At 38.4% G+C, this 20,878-nt stretch overlaps 1 long non-coding RNA gene across 1 annotated transcript; it reads right to left on the reverse strand.

Moving 5' to 3' along the window:
* Window positions 1-6,585: 6,585 nt before the first annotated feature.
* LOC137062459 (uncharacterized) lies at window positions 6,586-15,644 on the reverse strand. The gene is made up of 3 exons (XR_010901235.1): window positions 15,375-15,644; window positions 9,326-9,368; window positions 6,586-9,234 (listed from the first exon to the last, which is right to left on the reverse strand). It is a non-coding gene; the product is annotated as an uncharacterized lncRNA (long non-coding RNA).
* Between the last annotated feature and the right edge of the window lie 5,234 nt (window positions 15,645-20,878).

Here is a 20,878-nt window from a genome sequence, read left to right on the forward strand (position 1 = left end):
GGATGATCAAAGACAGTCTGGAGTTACCTGTAAGTACTGTGACAGTTAGAAGACGTCTGTGTGAAGCTAATCTATTTTCAAGAATCCCCCGCAAAGTCCCTCTGTTAAAAAAAGGCATGTGCAGAAGAGGTTACAATTTGCCAAAGAACACATCAACTGGCCTAAAGAGAAATGGAGGAACATTTTGTGGACTGATGAGAGTAAAATTGTTCTTTTTGGGTCCAAGGGCCACAGGCAGTTTGTGAGACGACCCCCAAACTCTGAATTCAAGCCACAGTACACAGTGAAGACAGTGAAGCATGGAGGTGCAAGCATCATGATATGGGCATGTTTCTCCTACTATGGTGTTGGGCCTATTTATCGCATACCAGGGATCATGGATCAGTTTGCATATGTTAAAATACTTGAAGAGGTCATGTTGCCCTATGCTGAAGAGGACATGCCCTTGAAACGGTTGTTTCAACAAGACAATGACCCAAAACACACTAGTAAACGGGCAAAGTCTTGGTTCCAAACCAACAAAATTAATGTTATGGAGTGGCCAGCCCAATCTCCAGACCTTAATCCAATTGAGAACTTGTGGGGTGATATCAAAAATGCTGTTTCTGAAGCAAAACCAAGAAATGTGAATGAATTGTGGAATGTTGTTAAAGAATCATGGAGTGGAATAACAGCTGAGAGGTGCCACAAGTTGGTTGACTCCATGCCACACAGATGTCAAGCAGTTTTAAAAAACTGTGGTCATACAACTAAATATTAGTTTAGTGATTCACAGGATTGCTAAATCCCAGAAAAAAAAATGTTTGTACAAAATAGTTTTGAGTTTGTACAGTCAAAGGTAGACACTGCTATTTTTTTGAACACACCCCTTTCAACTAATTGCCCAATTGCACAGCCTTAAGAGCGTGCATATCATGAATGCTGGGTCTCATTTGTTTTCTGACAATCTACTGAACCTACTGGTAACTTGTTTGCCACGTAGCAATAAAAAATATACTAAAAACCTTGATTGTTCTGGTTAGTCACATTGTACTGCTATTATTTTGAACAATACTATATATATGGTGAAATATGTATTTATGGCATATCTTCAAAGAGTATTTTCTCCACTTCAGTACCCCTTATACATACACCAAAACTTACAGATTTCTTTTGGGATTTTTTGCTGTTTGCCAGGTTGGTGATAAGTGTTCGGAGTAACCGTTATAGGCAACTGTTTTTTTTAATATCTCCAATCATCTATAAAACACATGTATGCAAAGATTTGATCTTATGTTCTCTAAAATTGTAGAAATGTTCAGATTTATAAAAACATTGGACACTTTCTCATGTGGCAGAGTCAGTACTGCAGGTATTTGGAGATTTTTTTACTGTTGCGTTTACACATCTTGAAGAGGTATACGCATGTTGTTTGTGCACATTTGAGAAATGATCTTAGATCAAATATAGGATGGTTATTTTATAAACTAGGTGTGATTCTTTAGATAGGACCCGTGTTCCTCCTTCAATGCTGAAACCTGCACCTAATGCAATGACATTTTCAAGGCTCCAAATGCATTTTGTGATCACTGTACATTACCCTGTGTGTATTTATGATTAGAGACAAACAACAAACCAGAGCTGCAACTGTCCAGAAGAGCAATGACAGCCATCTGTAATAATTGGATAACAGTGCTGTTTGCAGGAAAGTACAGTATCCTGTTTACATGAAGCCCATTGCACAAAGCTGCGGTCCTGCAAAGCTCGGAAAACAGGAAGTTTTATAGGGTGCTACACGCAGATAATCCTGTTTGCATTCCTAAACCAATTCATTGGGCAAGATAATGCAGTAGAACATGAAGAGAAACTTCAGCACCCTTGTAGTAAAATCCTGTGCAAATTCCTGCAGATTATAGGATGATAAAGAGTTTACAGGAACCCAATAACTGCACTAAACGTGTGTTTGGACACTTCAAAATGTATGCATTTCATCGGTTAGATCTCGAAGCAAAAGTCAAAAACTTGTCCTGCCAGAGGAACCACGGATGTTTGCTTGATTTTGTTGTGAAATGCAAGTCAAGTCAAATGTGTTTGTATAGCACTTTTCACAATGTATGTTGAAATCATGATTTTAATATCTTGAAATTGTTGTGCCTTATTAGTTGCATTTAACAGATTAGAACTGGGAAGTAATATAATATAAAATCTTTTGCAATACAAACAATCAAGCAATTGAGATTTACAATATATATTGCTATGCATGTGGATAAAGTTGGATATAATATAATCAACTTATATAAAGAGTTGAACGATAATATATAAAATCAGCAGACATTTGCTATAGCCTATCGCCCCACAAGTGTGTTTTTTCAGGGCTTGGGCTTGGCCTCTTAGTTCCAGTAAAGTAACTCTTAATGCTTCAGCATACCAAGACATTTTGGACAATTTCATGCTCCTAACTTTGTGGGAACTGTTTGTGGGCGGCCCCTTCCTGTCCCAACATGACTGCGCTCCAGTGCACAAAGCGCCGGTCCATAAAGTTTATTTGTATAGCACATTTCATACCCAATGGCAATTCAAAGTGCTTTACATAGAAATTAATTAAAACAGTGGTAACATATGCATGAGAAAAAAGAATACCATATGGAGGAATAAAAAAATGAAAACAAGCATAGTTAAAACAGTTGTAAAGATAATAATAGTAAAAAAGCATGACTGCGCTCCAGTGCACAAAGCGTCGGTCCATAAAGACATGGATGAGGAGTTTGGTGTGGAGGAACTTGACTGGCCTGCACAGAGTCCTGAGCTCAACCCGATAGAACAGCTTTGGGATGAATTAGAGCGGAGACTGAGAGCCAGGCCTTCTCGTCCAACATCAGTGCCTGACCTCACAAATGAGCTTCTAGAAGAATGGGCAAAAATCCCCATAAACACACTCCTAAACCTTGAGGAAAGCCTTCCCAGAAGAGCTGGAGCTGTTAAAGTGTGGGCCGATGTGGGGCCAAAAATGGGATGGCATTAAAGTTCATGTGCATGTAAAGGCAGGCGCACAAAACTTTTGCCATTATATTGCATAGTGTAGCATATCGCACTACAAGTGTACTGTATGTAAGACATAAATTTAACTTTGTATAGAGTGCTGTGCAATAAAGTTACGTTTTTACAAAGATATATACAATCACACAGCCGAGATTTGCTATGGATGTTAGTTTATGTATGCAGGAAAAGATGCATCCAAATATTTAATATAGTTTACCTTTGACATTTAGACGTTTTTAAGCGTGACTTGATGGTCCATATACTGCTTTGCAAATGTAATCTCTAGAATAAAGGGTGCAGGAGCTTGTTCTAGTATCCTTTCAGCCAGAGACAGATTTAAGCAGATCTTGTTTAATCCAGCAGCCCATTTCCGTAGAACTGGACACCTGCTATTTTTGCCAGAATGTGGTTAAAAGCACCAGGGTTATATGATCATAGCGTGCACATGACCGGCGATGCGTTGTTAATGAAAGGCCTTTTTGTGTGAAGAGATCATTAAAACCAACAGATGGAGAAGCAAAGAGATTTTAAACTCCATCCAGAGAGAGGTTCACTGATGAGCAGTGTGCTTGACCATTGCAGAGACGTTTCAGTGGCATGGAAGACTCTCAGATGTCCAAGCGATCAGCTTATACAAGGATCTGTGCCTCCAAATTCCAGCTCTGAATTCCGCTCGGAGGCACTTTCCATGTGATTACAACTGAAAAGATTCCTTGTGCCCTCAGAATATAAGCAGAGTCTGTCTAACAGACATAATCATAGGGTGAGACTTAGAAAGGCCTGTACTTTAGTGTTGGCATCTAAATGAGGTGAACAAACTTTAAGTAAAATTGGTGTTTAAGAACTAAATGACATTGTTATCTTCTTAATTATCTGAAAGGAAAAATTATTGAGGTCCAAAAGTCTGAGAGCATTTTTCTCCCCATTCAAACTTAGTCAAAAAACAAACAAAGTCCAGACTTTTGCACATTTACACCGTTTAAAAGTCTGGGGTTAGTACGATTTTTCATATAAAGTCATATTTTTAGTGTCGCATTACAAGTAAGTTACGTAATCAGATTACTTTTTTTTCAAGTAACTAAAATAACGCATTACTTTTCAAATTTACAACAAAATATCGGAGTTACTTTTTCAAAAAAAGTAACACAGGTTACTTTTTCACATTTATTTGACTGAGAGCTCTCCAGTCCCTATGTTGAGAAAAATCGTGCAGTGCAAAGGCGTTGTGTGAACAGGTTATTGTAGTTCTAGACTAAAACTGAGCATTTGTTCATCTCACTTGCACAATTAAGAAATAAAATCAGTCAAATGCAAAATCAGAATACTATGCAAACCTCCAATAATTAAATGTTAAATAAAACAGATATTTTTATGCATTTAATCCCACTTTATTGACCAATATCTTGCTGCTGACCTTTCATGATTCAGTTAAACCATGAGCAAAAATTTATTGTTAAAACCTTTTTCTCCCACGTCCTATTCTTCCTTTATCTGGAATGGCAGCACAGCAGAGCTGCGCCCTCTAATGTTCATGTGTGAATTTGCATTTTTACCTCAGCCTGAGGCTTATTTAAATTTTGGCATGAAGAGTTCTTTACCTTTGCACAAATATAGAACTTTTTTGTTCTAAAAAACAAGCCCAGCCCAGGTGAGAAAAAGTAACGCAAAAGTAATGTAATGCATTGCTTTTCTTAAAATGTAACTAAGTAACTCAATTAGTTACTTTTTAAGGGAGTAATTTAATTAGTAAGTAACTTTCCCCAACACTGCATATTTTTTAAAGAATTCTCTTATGCTAATCGAGACTTTTATTTGATCGAAAATACAGTGAAAACAATAAAATATTACATTTAAAATAGATGTTTTCTATTGTATCACTCACTGACCACTCAATTAGGTACACCTGTTTAACTGCTCGTTAACGCAAATATCTAATCAGCCAATCACATGTCAGCAGCTCAATGCATGTAGACATGATCTGTTCAAACTGAGCTAACGGGGGATAAAGGTGATTTAAAAGATTAGTTCACTCCAAAATGAAAATTTACTGAAAATGTTCACACCCATATCTAGATCAGACCCTATTCCTCTGGGATCATCAGAGTCTCTGAAGCTCTTCCTCTGAAAATGCATGGATTTGGACCTTCAACCGTTGAAGTCCATTATGAGGAGAAAAATCCAGGAATGTTTTCCTTAAAAAAATATTTATTTTCAACTGAAGAAAGAAAGACATTAACATCTTGGATGAGATGGGGGTGAGTACATTTTCAGTAAATTTTAAAGTGAACTAATCCTCGTGACCAAGAGAATTTGAACGTGGCATGGAAGTTGGTGCCAGACGGGCTGGTCTGTGCATTTCTGAAACTGCTGATCTGCTGGGATTTTCACACACAACCATTTCTAGTGGACTCTAGTGCAGTGAGACAAGTTCTCTGACGAGTCTGGGTTTGGCGGGTGCCAGGAGAACGGGACTTTGCCTGACTGCATTGTGCTAAGTGTAAAGTTTGGTGGAGGGGGATTATGGGGTGGGGTTGTTTTTCTGGGGTTGGGCTTGGCCCCTTAGTTCCAGGGAAAGGAACTCTTAATGCTTTAGCATGCTCCCAACTTTGTGGGAACTTTGTGGGACGGCCCCTTCCTGTCCCAGCGTGACTGCGCTCCAGTGCACAAAGCGTCGGCCCATAAAGACATGGATGAGGAGTTTGGTGTGGAGGAACTTGACTGGCCTGCACAGAGTCCTGAGCTCAACCCGATAGAACAGCTTTGGGATGAATTAGAGCGGAGACTGAGCGCCAGGCCTTCTCGTCCAACATCAGTGCCTGACCTCACAAATGAGCTTCTAGAAGAATGGGCAAAAATCCCTATAAACACACTCCTAAACCTTGAGGGAAGGCTTCCCAGAAGAGCTGAAGCTGCAAAGGGTGTGCCGACTCCATATTAAACCCTACGGATTAAGAATGGGATGGCATTAAAGTTCATGTAAAGGCAGGTGCACACAACTTTTGGCATTATAGTGTATGTTCTTGATTCGCTTTGGGACTCTTAGTACTGATCGAGCATCGTTTAAACACCACAGCCTACTTGAGAATTGTTGATGACCATGTCCATCCCTTTATGACCACAGTGGACATACTTCTTCCATGTCACAAAGCTCAAATAATCTCAAACTGGCTTCTTGAACATGTCAATGAGTTCACTAAACTCAAATGGCCTCCAGTCTCCAGATCTCCAATCCAAAAGAGCAGGAACGGGAGATTCACATCATGGATGTGTGCAATCAATTCTGCAGCAACTGTGTGATGACATCATATCAACATGCACCAAAATCTCTAAGGCTTTTTTCTGGCATCTCGTTGAATCAATAGTGAAAACAGTTGAGCTGCGTCAGATTTTTGTGTAAACCGTGATCCGTTTTTTATTTTCAAGATTCTCTGATGAACAGAACCCTCAAAAGAACAGCATTTAGAAACATTATAAATGTAACTTTCGATGCGTAAATGATTAAAAATCTTAACTGACTCTAAACTTTTGAAAAATAGGACGTAATATTTCAATAAACAACACCATTAGTGAGAGCTTGCATATTTATTCAACTACAGCTTAAGTTGCAAAATTACATGAAACCAGTTCATCTTTCAAAAGATGAAGCGGCTAGACTTCATGTTTTGTACACCAATCATACACAATTATTACAGAATAATTCAACATACGACAAGCTATTAACTGGCTATTTACAACACAGTTGGCACACCTAATCTATGAGAAGAAACTGCGAGGAGAATTATTCAGATCAGAAACAAAAGGAAGAGCAGAGAGCATGCGGTCGATACGCCGTAAGCACTAAGGAAAGACTAGAGCAAGCTGGGAAGGTCCCCAGTGTGGTGGAAAAAATGGAAGACTAAGAAACTACGGTGGGCTTTCCAGTTGGTCTTTGAATTAGGATTGTTAGAAGTATGTGAAGCAAAGACAAAACTGCAAATACGGAGTGCTACTGATGAATGAATCACCCAAAAGAATAAATATAAAGCTTTTGGTTCTTTTTACAAGAGCAGTTGCTAAAAATCTCAATGAGACTGTTGGTTTGGATGCTACATTTTTTGCCTTAGAAAATACAATCGAAGTACCCCGTGTGTAACGGATGAGTGTTTTTGTACTTATTAGACGTTCCCAGCTGGTGTAGGAGACAGCGGATGATAAATCTGACCTCAGCTGCCCTGGTATGCACGATAAATCGGCCTTTATATCGGTATCAGCCGATAAGACAATGTGTCCGCTATATTAAAGCCGATAAATAATGTATTATTTCTTTCAGCTGAGACGCTTCAGATGTTCTCTGTTCATCATGATGGGTTTGGATTGATTGAAATATGATTGGTATCACTTCAGAAAAGGAAAATACAGTTCAGAGCAACATGATCAGTGCAAGTCTGTCATATAGACTACATAACACTATACTGAGAACATCATAATTGTGTTTGGGACATGGCTTTTAATACGGAGACTTTTGTTTTTGTAATCAGGCTCTAAAATTTAGATTTATCGGCCAATATATCAGTTATTGACTTTCAAATATTATCAGTTATCAGCCAAAATTGTCATATCGGTGCATCCCTGGGACTAAGCACAGCAAACTGCAACAGCAACATCCTCCATTTAATTTAATGCATCCTCGATTTCTTCCTTTAATTCACTGCTCAAAAAAAACATGAGATCTGTAAAGTACCCTGCTTTAAGTATGAGGTCTAGACTGAGTTTGCTAGCGCCAGGAACTGTTACTACTCCTTGAATTAAACCTTTACAATAAAGGGTAAATAGTGTTAATAATTGCAGTTTTGTGATTGCTCCGACTGTCTGTAGTTTCAGAATTGTTGCAAATTATTATCTCTGAGGGAAAAAATGAAAGGAAACAAAATACCAAGTCTTCAACAAATCTCTTTTTCTGTCCAATGAGAAAGCCACACAAAAACAACAAGGGGGAAATAATAAAGTCGATCCGATCCGAGTTACAACAACCAGACAACAAAGAACCAACACCTCGTCTGAACATGAACATATAAAATAAAACCCATCTGAGCTTCCTTACAAGGAGCAGATTAAAGTCCAAAATAGCACCATTCATCAGTGTCTCAAATCCGTGGCAGCATCTCAGTCACTTACCACAAGGAAACAATGCGTCTCTACAGCTACTTCTATATCACAACGTACATGATTACACTTTAATATACTGGCAAAGCAACAAAAAAAGTTATAAAGCAAAAAATTAACAAGCGAATACTAAAAAAATGAAACCAAAAAGATGAACTCTGTAGTTTTTTAGTAACTGCATGAGAGGTGGGGACTCTTAGCCTTAGTAAATACTGTAAGGTGTGAGTATTGACTGACGTTTAAGTGCTTTAGTAATGAAGACGTATGGATGGTTTCGAGGAGTAGAGATAGACTGACATATTCGGCCAGTTCCCAAATTTAAAATACTCTTTAGAGAATCATAAAAACTGCAATGTTTACATTTGGCAATGGTCTCATTTGCTATTTTTCAATTGTATTATTCCTGCAGGGTTCCCACAGAATGTTGCATTACTTATACATTTTGATGATCAAAGCAGCACATACTCAAAAAATTTCCAGATCAATTTCTCTGGGAACCCTGACATTGGTATTGGCTTTAGAAACACATATTGGTCGTGTTTGCCACACTACAGCATTGTTGCATGTCAATTAAGAACACTGTTAACATTTCTTGGAGGGTTTCTTGTTCACAGGAATTCGCAGAAGTATGAAAGAGTCCAGCCGTGCAAAGTAGAAGTGGACAAGTGGAAGACATGCTGCTGCTGCCGCCGCCAAGGTCCCGGACCCCTGAGGGCCCCTATGGAGTTTGCAAACACAGACATGTGGGTCTTTAGTGAAGCTCCAGTCTGTCTTGAGGTGCTGTGTGTCTTTACTGCCGCCCCCTCCGAAGAGCATATCATCAAGGCTTAGAGTCCCAGGTTTTTCTAAAATTTGATTAATCACATAGATGTGGGGAGACCCCCAGCGTCATAATTCACCTGTACCGCACGCCATAACCATAGAAAATAAGGATATACATGATTCAGGAAATAAAAAATAATATACATGAGGATACAATCTCCCCAGAGGGCCGTTCTCTATCCTACATCAGACAGATGGAATGTCGATCTTTCGTGGCAGTTCTTCTCCACGCCACCAGGCTCAGGAACAGCTCTGAGGAAGTGAACACACAATAGATGGAAATCAACGCTTGGGATGCTGGGATATAATCAAAACATTGTGATTACTGTGGGACTCAGCCTACCTTAGCCCCATTGCTCCTGTTGGTGTCATTTTGAAGAAAGAACCTGCAGAGGAGAGAGAGAGAGAGAATTTTTTTTAATTATATATATGTAACCCCAACTGTTCAGACCGGGACTCGAACACGGGTCGGTCGGCATGAGAGTCGAACGCTCTAACAAGGAGGATAAAGGCAGCAAACTAATATTTTATATATATATATATATTAGGGGTGTAAAGATACGCGTATTCGGATTGAACCGCAAAACGCACCGCAGACGCGCTGCAGACGGAGTTTTAAGAACATGCTTAAAGTAATTGAGCCCCGTTACAATGTTCCTTCACGAGCCCATTTCAGCCAGTAATTCCTGCTTTGTCCCATAAAACAAAAGCACAAACAGAGAACCAATTGGCCAAAGCAACAGCGGTTGCTCTGACAACAGACGGCTGGACGTCAAGGGCTACACAAAGCTACCTGACTGTAACGGCACATTACATTACTGATGAATGGCTGAACAGCCACGTTCTTCAGACACGCCCCCTTGAGAGTCACACAAGTGAAGGATTTGGCCAAAGGGATGACAGAAGCAGTAGTGTGTGAAAAAAGTGTGGAGAGAGCTATTGTAAAGAGCTAATGTCTTATTCCTGTAACTACATAGAAGATGGGTAAAGTATAGCTCCATCATTGTTCGATGTAAAAAAAAAAAAAATTCATACTTTGTTAGTTTTAATAAAAAAATTATAAAAAAAAGGTAATTTATCTGCCATTTTTTCTTTTTGCTGTATCTAAAACATACCGAACCGTACCGAACCGAACCGTGAATTTTGTGAACCGTTACACCCCTAATATATATATATATATATATATATATATATATATATATATATATATATATATATATATATATATATATATATATATATATATATATATATATATATATACACACACACACATATACATATGTGTATATTATATTATATAAAAAAACATACATATACATACACACACATACATAAATACATATACATACACACACATACAGTGAGGAAAATAGTTCTCCCACTTGGAAATCATGGAGGAGTCTGAAATTGTCATGGTAGGTGCATGTCCACTGTGAGACATGTTTAAAAAAATCCAGCAATTACAATATATTTTTTTTTTAACTATTTATTTGTATGATACAGCTGCATATAAGTATTTGAACACCCGTCTATCCGCTAGAATTCTGACCCTCAAAGACCTGTTAGTCTGCCTTTAAAATGTCCACCTCCACTCCATTTATTATCCTAAATTAGATGCACCTGTTTGAGGTCATTAGCTGCGTAAAAACACCTGTCCACCCCAGACAAACAGTAAGAATCCAACTACTAACATGGCCAAGACCAAAGAGCTGTCCAAAGACACGAGAGACAAAATTGTACACCTCCACAAGGCTGGAAAGGGCTATGGGGAAATTGCCAAGCAGCTTGGTGAAAAAAGGTCCACTGTTGGAGCAATCCTTAGAAACTGGAAGAAGCTAAACATAACTGTCAATCTCCCTCGGACTGGGACTCCATGCAAGATCTCACCTCGTGGGGTCTCAATGATCCTAAGAAAGGTGAGAAATCAGCCCAGAACTACAAAGGAGGAGCTGCTCAATGACCTGAAAAGAGCTGGGACCACCGTGTCCAAGGTTACCGTTGGTAATACACTAAGACTTCATGGGGACCACCGTGTCCAAGGTTACCGTTGGTAATATACGGGGACCACCGTGTCCAAGGTTACCGTTGGTAATATACGGGGACCACCGTGTCCAAGGTTACCGTTGGTAATATACGGGGACCACCATGTCCAAGATTACCGTTGGTAATATACGGGGACCACCGTGTCCAAGGTTACCGTTGGTAATACACTAAGACTTCATGGGGACCACCGTGTCCAAGGTTACCGTTGGTAATACACTAAGACTTCATGGGGACCACCGTGTCCAAGGTTACCGTTGGTAATATACGGGGACCACCGTGTCCAAGGTTACCGTTGGTAATACACTAAGACTTCATGGGGACCACCGTGTCCAAGGTTACCGTTGGTAATATACGGGGACCACCGTGTCCAAGGTTACCGTTGGTAATATACGGGGACCACCGTGTCCAAGGTTACCGTTGGTAATATACGGGGACCACCGTGTCCAAGATTACCGTTGGTAATATACGGGGACCACCGTGTCCAAGATTACCGTTGGTAATATACGGGGACCACCATGTCCAAGGTTACCATTGGTAAGACACTAAGACTTCATGGGGACCACCGTGTCCAAGGTTACAGTTGGTAATACACTAAGACTTCATGGTTTGAAATCATGCATGGCACGGAAGGTTCCCCTGCTTAAACCAGCACATCCAGGCCCGTCTTAAGTTTGCCAATTACCATTTGGATGATCCAGAGGAGTCATGGGAGAAAGTCATGAGGTCAGATGAAACCAAAATAGACCTTTTTGGTCATAATTCCACTAAACTTGGAAAAAGGAAGTAGAATGATGAGTACCATCCCAAGAACAACCTCCCTTCCCTCAGTTAGAGCATTAAAGGTGGGTCGAGGCTGGGTCTTCCAACATGACAATGACCCGAAGCACAGTCAGGATAACCAAGGAGTGGCTCTGTAAAAAGCATATCAAGGTTCTGGAGTGGCCTAGCCAGTCTCAAGACCTAAACCAATAGAGAATCTTTGGACGGAGCTAAAACTCTGTGTTTCTCAGCGACAGGCCAGAAACCTGGCGTATCTAGAGAAGATCTGTGTGGAGGAGTGGGCCAAAATCCCTCCTGCAGTGTGTGCAAACCTGGTGAAAAACTACACAAAAACATTTGACCTCTGTAATTGCAAACAAAGGCTACTGTACCAAATATTAGCCTGTTGAATAAAGTTATAATGACCCTAAAATTCAAGATATTTATGCAAAAATGCCCCTGTATGAATTTCCACACACAAGAGCTATTTTTGTCATAAATAGCATAGCATGAATAGCACGAGTGTAAATGTGATATTGATTTTATACAAAAGTTTAACATTGTTATATTTTAAACATAATACTGTCTGCTTTTTATGGAAGCCCATTTCCGCCACTAAATAAAAAAAAGAGTAATATATATATATATCACGCAACTGTAAGTAAAAAAAGTCTGAATTCTGAGATAAAAAGGTTGCAATTACTCTTTTTATTTTTTTTATTTAGCGGCATAAACAGGCTTCCATAGCTTTTGCTCCATTTTGCCAACAAAATTATTACCTATAAACCCAGAACTGTTGCGCAACAGACAGTGTTTAATATCTGAAAAATCCATGTAGAGCAAATTAATCGGGTGAATTAATGATTCAATGACTCATTCATAAAGAGAGCCATTTACTTCACTCCTGAATGAATCAGCTATTTGAACAAATCTAATGAATGACTCAATGACTTACTCGTTTATGCATTTGCCGCCACCTACTGGCAGTTTAAATATCTTATTTAAAGTATAATTTCATTAAGTTTATTTGTCATTTCAAACCTGTATGACTTTCTTTTGCGTAATAAAACACATTTTGAAGAATGTTTTTGAAGAAAAATTAGCTTGAAGCATAAAGTTCGCAGCGCATCACACCCGGATAACAGAAAATGGGCAGAGACTGGATGTGGGCGGAGCTGAGGTGATGCGATGACTAACAGACAGCAGACAAATGGCTATCCACCTGTCACTCGAGGTGGCCACGCCCTTAAATATGCAGAACTTTAAGGCTTTATATTATGTAAAAGAATTAGTTATAAAAAAAAAAGTATACATAATTATACCCAGTACACAAACGTATGTAAACACAAACGTTTATTTTGGATGTGATTTATAATATATATATATATATATATATATATATATATACACACACACACTAGAAAAAACCCCCCAGAAAAATAGAAAAACTTTAATAAAACATTATAATATATATGAATGAATGAGGCATTTATATAGCGCTTTCAAATGTACTACTGTACACCCAAAGCGCTTCACACTCATGTCAGGGGTCTCTCCTCAACCACCACCAGTGGTATACATTTTTTTTATATTATTAATATACACTTTTATTTAGTAGTCTGTAGTTAAAGCCATTAACTTGATATTCTTGTATTTTTGTCCAATTTTAAAATCAAGGTTTATGCTTATTTTAACATACATACACCACTGATTGGTAGACATTTCTTAAAGAGATAGTACACCCACAAATAAAAATTCTGTCATCAATTTGTTTGTTCTGCTAATCAAAAAAGAAGATATTTTGAGGAATGTTTGTAACCAAGTAGATAGAGCAACCATTGACTACCAAAGTATCCCCCACCCCACTATGGTAGTTAATGGTTGCTCTATCTACTTGGTTACAAACATTTCTCAAAATATCTTCTTTTTTGTTCAGCAGAACAAAAATTTATACAGGTTTGGAATAACTTGAGGGTGAGTAAATTATGACAATTTTCATTTTTGGGTGAACTATCCCTTTAAGAATCATGAGTCATTTCATTTTTCACCAAGAATTCCACTGTTAAACATGATTATTTAAATTCAAATAAGTTATTCAAGAAATAATGTGGGCTGTTTGCTTCAACCGAAGCATTGATTAACCTCATAAAGCTTTACAAGTTACTGTTAAAGATAAAATAACCAAAGTAGGAAATGCATGGGATTTTTTTTTTTTTACTTCTGAAACCCGAACGTTACCAAAATATTAGATGCATGCATAATGTCTCGTAAATTTAAAGGTCATAATCGGTGCTCTGAAGAAACATCCATCCTCCCACATTCCTGCTGAGTCAGACAGACTTCAGACGATGAGAAAATCTATTTGATGTGCTCGGTGCGAGCCGGCAACATGCACCACTGAAGCCTTCTGAACATTTGCACGACAAAATTCAACGAGCAATGCAGCATATGCATTTCTTTTCTGGAGCAAATGCACACGGTTGCAATTGTGGAGCCAGACACCGGCCTTCCATTCCACTTCCCTGACTGCAGCTTGGAGCGTTTCCAAATCCAGTCAAACGAGGTCACATTTTCCCCCGCCTCAACCCGCCATACTGAGCGCGCATGAACCCAATGAACCCAACTGCAGAACAGACTGAATGTGGAAACACGCCCCTGCTGACATTGCTCCAGCTCACGCCAACGATACCCCAGTCTACACTATTTTTTTTAATCACATATATTCACTATGCAATAATGAGCAATTGCAAAATTGTACAAAAGAAGCCCAGAAATGGCATGCATACCAATCCCATGGAGTGCAATGCAAAAAAGAGGGTTTGTGATCAAAATTTCACATGCCCTTGATGTCTGCAGATGCATTGGAAAACAGACAACAGTGACTTGCATGATGCTGGGATAAGTATAACAGCAAAGGAGACACGTCTACCATCGATGCCCGTATGCATGACTTCATCTTTGTGTCTAAATTTAGGATGCATGCATGCAACTGCTTTGAAGCTCCCTAGACAGTCACAGATATGTGGTATTCCTGCACGGCATTCTGGTATAGCTCTGCTGATTGAGGTGAAAATGGTGGAAAATAAGACACCTTGTCCTAACATGAACTGAGAGTTTGGCATCAAGAGGCTGGTTTTTCCCTTGGATGTACTGAAACCAGGATAAACCACACACTTAGGCAATGCAACATTTGAACGTTTCTTATAGTGAACACATCAGTACCCATAATGGTTTAAAGCTGTGTGTGTAGGTGGTAGACTGGGGAATACAGACAATCTGTGTCTTGGTACATTCAGTTCTCAGGCTAGAGATGGACTGTCTTTAACACGTTCATTAATCTAGTAGATCAAGTTTATTTAGACTTTCCTGTTCAACGGCAGACAGAACAAAGGAGGCGCATGCCATATCAGCGGCACTTTCGTTATTCCCGTTTTTATTATTTTAGTGCTTTTAGTGAGCTGGATACAATATAGGCTTGCTTTAGAGTAAAAGACTAAATCATTCAGTATTAGCAGAATAAGTAACTTAGCGCTAAAGAAGTCCCTCTGTGTTTTTGAACTTTTGGCGAATGTGTGAAGGGTACTTACAGTTAAAGCCTTTGTTCTTGTCCTTTCGCTGTAAAGTTGCTGCTGGAAAAGACGTTTGTGTACGAAGGCAGACCCGAGAAGCAGCCTTGCGGGGCTCTGACACCCCATACAAGGCTGCAAGACTGGACCTCAGCCGCTTCCAATGGCTGACTGCATGTAATTCAACAGAGAGCTAATTTTGACCGTGCTGGACCGGGGCCAAGCCCCCCATTCCGGCTCTGCACTGCAGTTCGGTTCAGACGGACCGTTGATTACCCGGCGTTGGGCGGGGTCTAAGAGGCTCCGCCCCCTCTGCGCGCGTGCGGCGGCGGCATTGGGCGGTTAATATTGTCCGACACGAAGGATTTTGGTGTATGGCAAGCCGGTTGCACTTTTATTAATTCCCAGGATATGAATTTCTTGCTATAAACAATTCATTTTCTCTAGTTAAAATGCAAATTTTCTGTATCAAGAATTACATTTCCACTAGTAAAAATGTTAAAGGCCCCCTGAAATCAACATTGTATTTTATCTTTAAGTTTGCATAATGTTAGCCATAAATGACGGTGGCCCAGTAGTGCACAACACTATGAAATTTAAAAAGCAAACATGAGTTTACAACACAACGAAATCAAGCCACAACACAACAAAGTTAAACCACAACACAATGAAATCAAGCCACAACATGACGGAAATGCTCCCAACCACTAGGGGCTCTCTGAGCGTGGTAAAGTTACCCTGCGTCCCAATTCGCATACTATCCATACTATATAGGCTAGTATTCGAAAATAGAATTAGTATGTCCCAAATCATAGTATGTTGAAAAGAGTATGCCAAAGATACCCGGATGGTTTACTATTTCCGTTCTGAATTCGAAGTACGGATCGATGTGCACTCTAACGGCTGATATTACCCACAACCCATTGCGAGTTGGACGAGGATTCAATTAGAACTACAAATGCGGATAAAAAACGTTAAAAAACTACAAACATGACAAATGTGCGAGTCCGACGGTTAAGTAGAGAAGTTTAGTTAAAAGGGTTTGACTGACCAACTATCAATATTTAACCTGACAAAAATATATTTATTCAGTGTTGTCCACATATTTAACCTGCAGCAGCATTTTGAACTTTTTTTCGGCACGTTCGGCCATTAACTTTTAAATGCATCATTATATTTTTCAACTGCAAACACATGAGGAGAGTCTCTGCGTTAAATACCCACAAATGGCAGATCAACGTGCGGCTACAATTCTCTCCGATACGGTAGGAGATTAAACTGAATGTGGAGGATTTTAACTGTGACGAATCTGATGATGCCTTACAGGGCAGTTAAACGGTGAAGAGATGCTCGTAACTAAGCGACAGAGTCCGTTAAAGATGGTGAAATAGTCCCGAAGCTTGCATACTTTTCTGCCACACACTCAAAAGTATATACTTTTTCTTCACAAAAAGAGTACATACTTTGGCCCCATTTACACTGCATGGTTCAAGTGACCCAATTCCGATTTTTTCCGTGGCACAGATGTGAACGTGTAAGCAGTAAAAAAACGCATGAATTCCGATATCCTCAGATTGGATTCAGGCCTCATTCATATGTGGTAATAAATCCGATATGAATCGGATCTGTGCATTTGCGTCTGCCATGTAAGCGGTCAAATCGGGTATTCCCCAGTAAATGCGAGTCGTACGTCACTGAGAAAAGGACGGAGGCGAATGATGTCAACTCAGGTGGACACAAACTGCGATCAAGGGCCAGTGTTGCCAAGTCTGCAGTTTTCATGCAGAATTGGGCTACTTTAACACAGTTTTGAGTTGCAATTGGACGCGTTTTGTTGTGAAAACCTGGCAACCCTGTCAAGGGCTCTCCTCTTTTTCTCCGCCTTACGAGAGAAATGTTTTGCTGACCTCTAAAGATGTGTGGAAAAGTGCAGACAGCAAAACATAGTATAATCATTTTGTCTGCGTCCATTGCATATCGTGCTGTTTTACTTCCTTTCAATGGTTAAGAACGTCTTGGGCTGTTTCGCCAGTGTAAAGTGTAAATGCAAATATCGGATACCGGTCGCTTTTGAAAAGATGATGTAAACAGGTCGTCAAAAAAATCACTAAATCGGAATTGTGCATCAAGACCTGCAGTGTAAATCCAGCCTTTTAGGACATAGTATAAGTAGGCGAATTGGGACGCAGCATTCGTTTTCTTTGCCACTGTTCTATAGATTCAACATTCTTACAAAAATATCAATACCACAATTAATTTTAACAGTATGTAACTGTTAAACATTGTATGACATATGTTATAACATATGTTAACATTGTATATTAACATGAAATATTAATTCAAAATCACCCACATGCATTATGGCTGCTTATACTCGAGAACACTTTCACTCACTACCACGACACATGATGCCTGACTGCGTTCACACCAGATGCGGCATGCGCACATAAATTGCGCTATTTGCGCATAGTGGACATGTAATATTTTTGAGTTTACTCGCTTAATTTGCGCGTGACATTCACTTCAAAACAGATATGAATTCGTGTCATGGGAGGGGCTTCTGCCAGGTGGCTCGTCTGGTTGTGAAATGGCTGACATGGATTTTTTTAAATATGCCGAATAAGCTCAACTTGTCGGCTTTAGCTAGCTTGTAGTCTTAATATGGTAAATTCAGGGTGATGGGGAAACTTTTTCCAAGTCATCTCATTGGCAAAAAGTGTCCCAATCACCCTGAAATCACCCTATGTATAGCTCAAATTGAGTAAAGAGTGGTTTTTTTTACAACTTACTAAATTGTCCGACCTTCTCACTCACTTTCTTCCAAGCAAGATCCTTTTTATTCCTGTTTCTATAAAGTAATAAGATGTATCATACAGCTCTGGGTATCCACATATGATTTTGTCCTCATTGTTGTCACTACTAGCAAACTCCTGACTAGTTAACATGGCACAAATATCCGTCAAAGTTTCGATTTTTCAACTTACAAACGTCAAACACCCGAAGAGCTCAATTCGGGCCGTATTATTCTCGCGAATCATGCCGCAGAATGTCTATCCACATCTTTGCACTGACTTACCGATTAAAGCTTCATTCGCGTCTGGTGTGAACGCACCATAAGGGAACTGCCAATTCCACCATGTGGTCGAAGCATATAATTTGTATTTCTGGTACCAAGAATTAGGAGAGTAATTTAAGATATTTAAGATCTTTCTTACTAGTAACAATCACATTCATGATATCAGAAATGAACATTGTCACTAGTGACAATCGAATTATTGATTTCAAAAATTTACATTTTACTAGTAGAAATTCAATTGTTGATGTCAAAAACAGACATTTGCACTAAAGTAACCACGCAATTATTGATATCAATTATTGATATATTATTTTTAGTAAGAATTGTATTTCTTGATATCAACAGTTGAATTTGAATGGCAGCCTATATGGTGACATTTCACTAGTGAAAATACAAATAAAAAAATTATAGTTTTTACTATAGTTGAAATTAAATTCTTGATATCAAAAACTGATATTGTTACTAGTAGAAATCTAATTCTGATATCAAGATTTAATATCCTGGGAATTAATAAAAGTGAATTCGGCTTGCCATATAGTGTGGGCACTTGCAGGACCAAACGCCGACTCTTTCATTGGGACTCATTCAAACTTTTAGGCGTTTTTTGTATTGTTGACGGCTTATGGTCTCTAGGGAGGATAATCTTTTAAATCTACAGGTTCATGTGATATACGCTTCGGGGGAAAAAAATTAATCCGCTCGTGGACGTAAATAAAATACGATGTAAAAATCTGTATCAAGCACGGATGTGATTGGTCCATCTTGACCATCGCGGTGAAAAGTAACAGATTTTGCCTGACCTCGCCGGCTCTTCAGCAGGAGTAAATTATTATCCCCGGACATAATATAAACCTAAATAATGATATTGTTTGACTTTTAATCCAAATAAACAGCGAAAAGTTAAAATATAAGCGTTATTATTTAGACAAATTTAGTGGAAAACGTACGGACATTTGGGAGTAGAGGACGCGCTGCTGTCCAATGAGAGCCCTTGAAATCGTTTGGCCAACGCGTGAAAAACATGGTGAAAAAGTCCGTTGAGCGTCACTCGTTATAACTGACAGTTATAAAAACGTATTAAAAATTATTTAACAATCAATAATCAATTAAAACAATAAAGATGACATTAAAACATTGTGCTCCCCAAATAGGTCTATAAAATCCCACATTTCTCAATGAAGAATGAGATGACAGCTTATTTTGCATTTGTTTATTAAAGCAGTAGGTAGTACAAGTTGTAGATAAGTCCCAGTGAAAGCAAATACAAACTGAATTTAAAGGTAAATCCTAAAAACTCAGCTGAGGCTTATCAAAGGAGGTCAACATGTGTTGAATTAGTAAAATATAATATTGTGCCTTAATAATGTGAAACTGCACTGTGCTAGAAATCAATAACAATTAAATAAAATTTATTGAAAATAATAACATTTCGCAGGTATTTAGTTAATTAAAATTAAATAAAGATCTCGACTTGTGATCTTGAGAAAACCGTTGAGCGTGCACGACACCTGTCCAAACGGTCCAAACAAACACTGGCCTCGTTGCTAGGTGACGCGAAACAAATGAAAACAATGTTCTAAAATCTGTTCAAAATGCCAAGTTCGCTACTTTTAAATAGTTCCCGCGGGTTTTTTTTATTTATTTTTTATTTATTTTTTTTTTACCGCGGGTTAAAACTGCATTAAAAAATGGTATAGAGACAATACAACAATTCTTTATAAAACAATAATGTATTTAACATAAAAAATAACGTATGTCAAATGTATTTTTTAATGTAACCTTCTCCTTTTAAATATTGTAGTTAATTCAAGAATAATTTATGCAAGTTTTAATCAATGCGAAAGAATTAGAAGGGCAGTTTCATGTCTATATCCTTTGCGCAGTAATTCTTGTACAGTAATCTAATTACAGTGATGAAGATGTAATTAGCTATAATGAATTACTTTTTTAAAGTAACTTACCCAACACTGATTAAACAACAGTAAATGTGACCGTTGGTCATTATTTTCTGTTTTATAACTATACTTGCAGCTTTTAGTATAGGCTTAAAATAATAATAATAACAATAATTGGTAACCCTGGCCTTTACAATAAGGTTTCAGTTAATATTAGCTAATGCATTAATTAACATAAACTAACCATGAGCAATACATTTGTTACTGTTCATCTTTTTTAAAGTTGGTAAAAAATACAGCTGGTTATGGTTTGTTCATGTTAGTTCACGGTGCTTTAACTAATGTTAACAAGATTTTAATGAAGTAGGCTATTAGTAAATGTTGAAATGAACATTAACCAAATATAAATAAATGCTTTATAGCAGCTTATTATTAGTTCATGTTAACTAACTAATGTTACCCAATAATTAGAAAATAAAACAACCAACAAATGAACACTTATAGTTACTACTCATATTATAGTTACTAATATGAAACAGAGAGCATTCAAAATA

Source organism: Pseudorasbora parva, chromosome 23 (genome assembly GCF_024679245.1).
Source record: "Pseudorasbora parva isolate DD20220531a chromosome 23, ASM2467924v1, whole genome shotgun sequence".
NCBI classification, from domain to species: domain Eukaryota; kingdom Metazoa; phylum Chordata; class Actinopteri; order Cypriniformes; family Gobionidae; genus Pseudorasbora; species Pseudorasbora parva.